Source organism: Lactuca serriola, chromosome 7 (genome assembly GCF_051521515.1).
Source record: "Lactuca serriola cultivar US96UC23 chromosome 7, Lser_US96UC23_V15, whole genome shotgun sequence".
NCBI lineage: Eukaryota > Viridiplantae > Streptophyta > Magnoliopsida > Asterales > Asteraceae > Lactuca > Lactuca serriola.
This window is the reverse complement of record NC_136414.1, coordinates 153,395,461-153,406,059: the sequence shown is the minus strand read 5'-3', so window position 1 is coordinate 153,406,059 and position 10,599 is coordinate 153,395,461.

Genomic DNA, 10,599 nt, shown 5'->3' with positions numbered 1-10,599 from the left:
CTAGGACACCACAACTTAATGGTGTAGCTGAGAGGCGTAACCGAACCTTGTTGTTCTTACTAAGCCCCTAGAGTACTATGAGATCTTGTAACATCACATCATCACATTTCCAGATCCTTCTTACCATCTACCTCTTAAAAGAAATGAGGGCATTTCTTTTAAGGTCCAAATTACCCTTTGATTCTCACATAGTAGTAGTTCTTCTTTCTGACTTATTCATGGAAATTTCAAAAATTTCCTTTGCTCAAAATCTTCTTCTTGACAACCATTTTCAATAAACTTCAAGTGTTTATTCTTGTCCACACATTGTTAGTACTATAAAATTCTTGATGTTCAATTTGCATTCTTCTATATTCCATCATCTGAAATCGTCTTCCTACTTCTCAATCACATAAGACCTTCTAGATATTTCTCCATCATCATCAAACTATTACACATTGGAGTCTTATTTCTTCTGTTGCCCTCATCACATTCTATGTATAATTTTAACTTCTCATCACAATTTATAGGACTTGTAAGTAGGGCTTACAAAGCTCTTCCTGTTAAATTGTATATCACAGTAGTCTAGTACCTTAAGGTAAGGTACTCTCATAGACTTATCATCATCACTTTTAGTTTCCATTATTTGCATGCTTCAAGGCAGTCTTCATATTGGTTGTCTTCCTTTCAGTCTCGAGAAATACCCTCATGTATCTTACACTATTCTTCTCTCCTTATAGTGACTTCACTCACCAGTCCATTGCATTAGGTTAATGCACCAATTCTCGCCTGTTACTAGTGTCCTGGTGTCACCAGGACACCCTTCTTCCACAACTACTATCACACTTGAAACTTGATAATGTTGTCGTCTAGTCGCCAACTCCTTAGGATCCCAAAAGATTTCATTAAGTGAACAATTTTACGTTCCTTCACAACATTTCCTGACCTTACTCTCTTATACTATCTTTCTTTCATCATCACATCACCATTTTTCCAATTAGATCATTGGCTCACCTTCGAGCGTCAATCACATCTAAGTATTTGCTTTCATCTAAATATGGAATTCATGATTCCATTCCATTGTTTTCTCGATCAATTCGCTTGTTGTTTGTATATCTCACTCCTATGTAATATTACAAGCTTGTCCCAAATAGCCAACTTCTACTAGTTACTTTACCATAAATTTGGAATTCCAATTTTTGTCCTGTTTTTTACTTTTAAGAAAATTCAACTATGTCCCTTTTTAGCTGATTGTTTGCTAACAAATTTAATAACTCAAGTTGTTTCATTCCCTGGAGTTTCTAACTCACTACCAATAGCAATAAAATAGTACAAACACACTTTGAGCATCTATCAAATGTACACCAATAAATTTTCATTTTCATACTAGTTGTTTGACTTTGATAGAAAAGTCGAAGTTGTAAAAAATTTACCATTATCCATTAATCATGTTTTAAACTCCTTCATAAATCTTATACAACACAAGGTATGCATTCAGTAAGTCCTCAACTCACTCGAACCCTCACCACATTTCACAAAACCCCTTCATGTTTCCACCAAGTTCGTATATGTATCATGTGTGTATAATAGTACGAGTCGTATACTATTATACCCACATCATACATAATGGACCTTGACTTCACCACTAAAAGGTTCTGATCCACTTGTTTAGATTATCCATACACTAGTCTTACATCCATTACTTACAATAGAATCACACAATGTAGCATTCTATGATTTCATATAGACTTATCCAAATTGTTATAAGCTTCTAACTAAGACAGTTCTTATCATCATTCATTGCATAGGATACTACTTACATTAAGTCATAACCATCCTATGTATCATTCACACTTTTCATAACCAAAGTCTAAGCCTGGGAGTGGAATGATCCAATCCTAATTAAAAACATTTAACAAAATAAATCATAATTTTCTGATACCAAATTGTAACACCCTAATTTTTTTTTCAAACATTAAAATGTTATGGTTTTAAAACATCTGGGAATCAACCCACATTTAACAAAAATTTGGTGCCACAAAACATTTACAAGCAACAGATGTTACCATCAAACATCATACAAACGATGGCAAGAAAAAGAGGATTACATCAATACAAAAATAAAGAACTTATGAAGTTCCACTCCATTCTCTATCTCTTAACTTCTATCTTTCATCTATAATCCTCTCTCCTTAATTGTAACCTGAGATACATGGCATTAATAGAGATACGTAAGACAATAATGTCTCGTGAGCTATGTGGGTTTGTGACCCAAAACATTTATCACATTTTCATCAAAAACATTTCATCGTGTCAAAACATAGTTTTAGACCATAAAACATTTTCAAGCATTTTTAAGGAAAACTCTTCTCATACATGTCATAAATAGAATTTCATATCAATTCATATCATATCTTATCATTTCGTTTTATTTCCTTTCATTTCATTCAAAATCCATCTTTCCATATTTCTTTTTCTTTTATCATTAATGGCTAATTATGCTATTAAATTGTTTCCATTTTTATACTTAGGGTCTACGTCCAATAAAGGAACCACTCCCAAGTCTAGACCAAGGTGGAAAGAACAAATCAATCCACCAAGGCATCATTTCCATTAGTACATCTATCTCGCGAAGGGGAGGCGCCACCCCGATAGATTCCTCTAGTGCCTCTTACGAGGTATCATGGCCCGGGCAATTTTCATTTCATTACTTTCCAATTCTTTTCATTGCTTTCCATTCATTTTCATTACTTTCCATTTCTTGTCATCATTTTCCACGATTCACTCATTTCATATGTTATTAGCAAAATACTCATTTCAGAACATTTACAACACATTATCAAAATATTCGTTCTTCTAAAACGTTCTTTGCTTTCAAAAACATTCTCGCCTTCAAGGTATTATTTGAAAACATTCTTTCCAAAAGCATTTAACACTTTCACTTCAAAATGTTTCATATATCAAAACATTAGTATTTTGATATTAAAAAAATTATTTTGCCATGTACCCCAAAATGGGAAAATGTCAACATGTATTCACCTTAGTCACACGAATGTTATCTAGTCCTTTTCTAGTTCCTTTCCTTAGAACAATCCTCTTTAAATACTACCTACATAATATATGGACATAAATCATTAAAATGAGCAAAATACCCCTCAAGGGTCCCATTACTAAATTGTATTGATTTAAACTATTCCCCATGAAAAAAAAATATGAATGCAGGCAAAAACCGTGCGTAAATCCGAGTCCAAATGTAAAAGTTATGAAGAAAACAATAAAATATTCAATCAAAGACTTCCATGGTCCGTGGAAATTAAGGCATGAATTTCCATGGGTCATGTTTTCATGTCTGGACACACCCAAAACTCAATTTTTCACAAGGTACCACCCTATTTTGCATAGTTCATAAAGACCCTTTTTCAAATCAGTTTGTACCATCTACTTAGGTTCTCACACATGATTAGAATGTATTTTATCATCCAAACACACCCTACTTAATCCATTAAGTTCCCATTGAAACCATTTAAGAACATATTGGTTCTCAAATTCGATAACAAAGGGTAAGTATCCAATTGTTCAATTGAGCATTCCAAAACTCAAAAGGTTTATTCCCAACTTATTGAATACTCAAATGTAAGTTGCCAAGCATATAAAACCACCATTAATCATATTGTAAATTCCCAATATAACCATGGAATCCTCAATTGCATTCCATGTTCTAAAATTTCTCGTGGGCCATAAAAAGCACTAGATCTATGTCTTTGCTAACATTCATTCATGGTTATGTCTCACTATCATCTCTAAAGTGTCAATTAATGTTCATGAATGTCATTCACTTCTTATATGAGATTCATTATGTAATTATCAATAGATTTCTCAAAATACCCTTATGGCCAATTATTCCATAAATTCAACTATAGATCACTCAATCCTTCGTTTTCTTGCATACAAATCATATTGTTTGTATCAACTCATGATTATGAGTATCATATACTCATGAAATTCTCACATTCCAAGAATTTCATTGTTTTCATCACAATTTCTCACATAACCATCTAAAACTCGTGTTGACGCTTGATTATACCATCATGGATGAATTTGAGCATTCCAATTTGTTTTATTTCTATCAAATATCATCTAGGTCATAGAATCCAATCTCATTTCATCATCAATTGCAATATCCCCAATTTGGGTTTCTAGGGTTCATGAAGCTTTTACCTATATCATCAAATCCACCAACAAAATCATTTGATTGAGATTAGAACCGCGGAAACCACTCAAGGGAGTTAGAAAACCAAACCCTAATCATATATTAAGGAAAAAAATCTACATTGGGGTTCAATCCCCAATGATGAACTCGAAAAATAGAGGTAGTTGAGAAGAATTTTTACCTTCTTTACCTTTGATTGCTTCCCGTCTTGCTTGGATGCTTCAAAACTACACTTGAATCAAACCCTATGTGATAAGGAGTGAAGAATCACCATTTCAATGCCTTCTACTTCTTCTCATCAATCTCATTTTGCTGGAAATGAAGGGAGTTCATTCTTATTTTTGGACTTTACACATTTAGTCCCTCTAGTTTACAACTTTTGTAAAATTTACCATTTCTTCATTTCTTTTAACATTTGTCTAAAATATGACAAAATAAGTCCTCCTCCATCCGTTTTAAAACTTTAGTAGTCCTTCCACTAACTGAGTCAACCCTTTGGTCAACATACTTTGCTAATATGACACTTTTTTCCTTTAACTTTTAAAATGTTATTATTTTCACTTCTAGCTTTCCAAACTTCATACGACTAATGATATAATTTATCCTTGATGATTTATTTAAATAAATCATTTTTATTTATTGATTTTTTTATTTTAAGAACATAAACCATAAATTTTAGGATGTTACAACCCCCACCACCACTTATCATCGCTACCACCCCTCACCACTAACCACCACCACCATTCACCACTACCCTCTACCACAACCATCCAACCACCGCCACCATACCCACCACCACCCACCAACATCATTAGTACATACCAACATCACCACCCACTACCTTGTATCACCATTAAAATTACCACCTCCAACCACCACCCTATATCACCCACCCATAAGCACCACCACCACCGACCAACCCACCACCACCACCCTCAACCACCGTAAACCAACTATCACCCACTACTCACGACCATGACTACCACCACCTAACACTACCACCCTTTACCACCACCCCCACCACCCATCTCACACATTCACCACCACCCATCTCCACCATACCACCACCACCTACTATATGCAACCAAATATTATTGAATTCATATAATCACATAAATCTTGTTTGATTTTATGTATTTAGTCACATAAATTACATGCGATTAAATAGATATAATCATATATAATTATATGTATCTAATCACATATGATTTATATAGACAAGATTCAATTTCATGTTTCCATTCAATAATTTTTTTTCGTGTGTTTAATTAAATCTGATTATATAATATTTAATCACGTATAATTAATGTGGTAAAAGATTTTTTTATGTTTTTTATTCAATAGTTGTTCTCGTGTATATAATCACATGTGATTATATATGTCTAATCACATATGATTTATATTGACAATATTTTTTGTCCATATAAATCATATGTGATTAGATACATGTAATCACATGTTATTAGATGTATTTAATAACATATGGTTAAAGTTGACAAAGAACAATTATTAAATCGATAATGTGATAATGAATTTTTTTTCCACATAGATCATATCTGACTGGAAAAATATAATCACATGTGATTGTATGTATTTAATCATATATGATTTACATCGACAAGATTTATTTTTGCGTCAATGATTCAATAGTTATTCTCGTGTATATAATCACATGTAATTATATACATCTAATCACATATGATTAATGTGGACGAAGAACAACTATTGAATCAAGGACACAAAAACAAAACTTGTACATACAAATTATATGCGATTAAATACATATAATCACTTGTCATTAACTACACGAGAACATGTATTGAATCAGGAATGCGAGAATAAATTTTGACATATAAATCATATGTGATTATCTGTATTTTAACCGCATGATTTCCATAGACAAGATTCATCTTCATGTGTTTGATTCAATAGTTGTTCTTGTGTATTTACGCATATGTGATTATATGTATTTAATCACATATGACTAATGTGGATAAAGAACAACCATTAAGTCAAGAGCATTAAAAAAAATTTGCATATAAATCATACTTGATAAAATATAAAAGAACAATACTGAATCGAGAATGCCAATAAACAAATCTTGTTCATATAAATCATATGTGATTATGCATGCATAATCACATATGATTATATATATGAGAACAAATATCGAATTAAGAGCTTGAAAATGATGTTGGATTAGGTGTCTGAGCCATTAACTAAATTATTATAAACTTAAATTATTAGCAATGTCCTTTTGGGTTGCCCTCAAACCTAGTAAGAGACTGGAATGCTATTTGGAGAGAGAGAAAGAGAGAGACTGATTTATTAATTTATTCTATGATTAATAAATTAATTAGAAATCAAAATAAATAATTTATTAATATGTTCTGATAAAAATATATTAATTTGAAATTATGTTGTTTAATTATAAATTAATCAGAAATTAATTGGAATTAATTTTGGGATTAATTGGAATAATTAAAAGTAGAAGGACTAAAAGTATCAATGTCTAAAAGTTGAACATTGATTGATTCTAGAACCTCCCTGTAACACCGTGAAAATTTACAACCAATTTAAACTTTTCAAAAACAACCCATATTCATTAATTTATTACAAAAGGTTTTCAGTTCATTTATTATCAGAGTATCCCAGAAACATCAACATAAAACTGAGGAGCGGTACGATCACGCCTTCGCCTTGCCACGGTCTCCTGAAGTACCTGAAACAATGCACTGAAACTGTAAGCCCGAAAGCTTAGTGAGTTACCGCCAAAATACCTACCACAATACCAACCACATATCATATCATAAACAGAACAACCATGCATATCGAGTCTACAGTGTGACTGGTCCGCCTGCACCAGGCCTTCAGTCCACTCGGTCCACTCTCTCTCCGAGTCTACAGTGTGACTGGTCCGCCCGCACCAGGCCTTCAGTCCACCTGGTCCACTCTCCCTCCGAGTCTACAGTGTGACGGGTCCGCCTGCACCAGGCCTTCAGTCGACCTGGTCCACTCTCTCTCCGAGTCTACAGTGTGACTGGTCCGCCCGCACCGAGCCTTCAGTCCACCTGGTCCACTCTCTCTCCGAGTCTACAGTGTGACTAGTCCACCTGCAATGGACCTTCAATCTATCCGGTCCACTCTCCGAGCCTCGGCACGTCTGGTCCGCCCTCTTGGGGCCTTCAGCCTATCCGGACCGCTCACCGGGCCTTCGGTCTAACCGGTCCGCCCTGGGTATGTTGGCCTACAGCACAAAGCAGGACCCGCCTAAACCCAACCCCAGTCCAAAACAACCATGTGCACATAAACATATAATCATATAACAATTCACATCTAATCAAACCGATCTAGCAGATAACATATCATAGCAACATCCTAACCAGGATACCGACCTAAACCGGTCACTAACATAGCATCATCCTATATACCAGGATATCGACCTTAACCAGGTCTCTAATATACACCATCCTAATAACCAGAATACAGACATAGCAAGCAATAACATATCAAACAAATACCCGGATTTCAATCCGATAAAGGGCTGGCCTTGGTGCTGTAGACCCTGTCTGTATAGTGAGGATAACTCACCTACAACTGCCGACTGAAGAATAAGATCACGCTGCTCCGACCACCGACACGAACTCCACCACTAAACATTACAAATAACCAAATCCAATAAATACCAATAATTACAAAAAATACCCCTGGAAGTCAATTTGTCAACTATTGGTTAAAGTCAAAGTCCTCAGTCAAAGTCAACCTTCCTGGTTGACCCTACTCGCCGAGTCAACCCGTTGACTCGTCGAGTCCCTATACTCAGAAACTCCCAATCATGACTCAACTCGCCGAGTCACCCCAAGACTCGTCGAGTCCAACAATCTTCGAGCCCCATCCTGCTTAACTCACCGAGTTGTCCCTTAACTCACCGAGACACGGCTTCACCAGAAAAGGCTAGGTTCCATGACCAGACTCGTCGAGTCCAAGAACAGACTCGCCGAGTCCAAGGCAATCTTCAATAGACTCGCCGAGTTGTTCTTCCAACTCGTCGAGTCCAAGCTCATCATCATAAGACTCGCCGAGTCACCCATGCGACTCGCCGAGTTACTATGCGGCTCAAAGTCTGATCTCTAGCCCGAATCGCCGAGTCATCTCCCAGACTCGCCGAGTTCGTATGTGCATTCTCATAGTCTCGAATCACAGAGCTACTCCTTTGCTCCAGACAATGGATCTGGGTCTCTAAGGTCCATTAGCAACATAAAGTTGCTACCTTTACGTGCTTCTTGCCCCATAATACCAAAAACCTAGCTAGAAAGGGACTTAAATCTTGGGGAAAGGCTTTTGCATAATAACTAGAAAGGCTTTCTGCATCAATGACCCATATAGAACTCAGATCTGGAGTTTCAACTCCAGATCTAACTCATGCTTCAAGATCTCATCAAAATTTCTCCAACCAAACCCTAAAACTTCATGAAAATGGAACTAGAAAGGAGAGGCCAAGGATAACGATTCCTTACCTCCAAAATGACCTCCCACTGAAGTATAATCCAGATCTCTTCAAGCCTCCTTGATCCAAGCTTCTTAATCTTTAAGACTTCCTTCCTAAATCCACTTATCAAACTCCAAAATGCTCCCAAGGCTCTCACCTATGATTTTAGGGCTGCTGATTCTCAGGGGAGTAATAAGGGGCTAAAATGGGGGCTTAAGGCTCCTTAAATAGGGTGCAAACCCTAGGAATTAGGGTTTTTCATTCCAGTACGGACTCGTCGAGTCCAGCCTCCGACTCGGCGAGTCCGATCACTTAACACGTGTCCGGCACACGCTTAGACTCAACGAGTTGCAGCTCCTACTCGCCGATTTCCTCATTTCCAAACTTACACTTTGCCCCCGTGAACTCTTGATTCTGACTTGAGATGTTACAATTCTCCCCCACTTAAATTAGGCTTCGTCCTCGAAGCCTGCTGCAGCACACAATTCCAGATACTACCCCCATAATGCACCTCCTGGCCTCAACTGACCCAGGTTCCTCCAAACACTACCATCAAACCCCTATAAAGTCCAACTCTTTCTCATAGAGTCACGACAACTGCTTCAAGCCGGCCACCAACTTCTTTCTCTGATAACAACACTTACCCACCATTGATCACCCGAAGATACTTCCATCGTTCTGAATCACATAAACACTTGTCCCTTACAAACAAGATATCATCATGAACCACCGGGTCCTGACCCGGTACCAACTACTATCCCTTACCTCACTTGGCATAACTTTTATCGAACTTCACTGCTGGGACTCATCCTGCTTCCATTCCGAATCCAATTCTTTTCTTTTCGTGCTGACAGGATGACACATCCTGCAGCTCCTGAGCAACTCCCATGAGCTCTCCTCTGCAATCACATACACATGTTGAACCTGCTCTAACATCCTCGGGCTGGAAAACCCGACATACTGACGATACCTCCAAACATCCCCAGGATGAATTACCGCTACATACATAACCTCCTGATTACAACCATATTGGATATCCAAGGCTCCATCCTTGCTTCCCTTCCGAACTCCTCTAGTACTATACCACCGGAAATTCATCCGCAACCTCAACAGACACCCAATCCGGATGTGCTCCCATACCACTGGTATAATCATAGTGCTCAACAACCATAACCTAAATACTCTCAATCATCCATTCTCACTACTGCTTTCACTTCCGTGAACCAACACTCCCTCCCGAAGTTACATACCTTTCCCTTTCCTTATCCAAGGAAATCTACTTGCCAACCTTGCCACTTCAGACAAATGCCACGGTGCTCACACCCCACTCTACACTATCCCTTGTAGAGTAACTGTTACTCCATGCATCGCACATGCTCTGAATCTGCTCGCAAGGACTCTCGGGTCCATGCCCTGCCTTCCACTAACATACTCAAATCACTTTCCGCATACAGATCTATCAACACTTACAGAGTCGTCAGCATGAATGGACCGCCTTACCAGGCCTTCAGCCAATCTGGACCTCTCGCAGAACCTTCAGCATGTCTGGACCGCCCTTTAGGGCCTTCAGCCTGTCTGGACCGTTTTCCGAGCCTTCGGCCTGACTGGTATGCCCACCGGCCTTCAGTCTCCCCGGACCGCTCAAACTATCATTCATCATTCCGAACTATTCCTCTTAGGAATCTCTCTCATACATACTGTTCTAGCCCTCTAGGGGTTCCGAACTCTAACTCTATTCCATATACTCAGATCCCGGCCTAATCCTAGGCCTCACAACATCCAATCACCCTTTCTAAAATCCTTGGTTTGTACTCCGCCCCATCGGTCTGTCACTTACTCATACCAGTCCACACTCTTGGCTGAATGAAACACTGATGGATCCCAAACAGCTAATCAAAATCTAACGCTTATCGACCTTCTT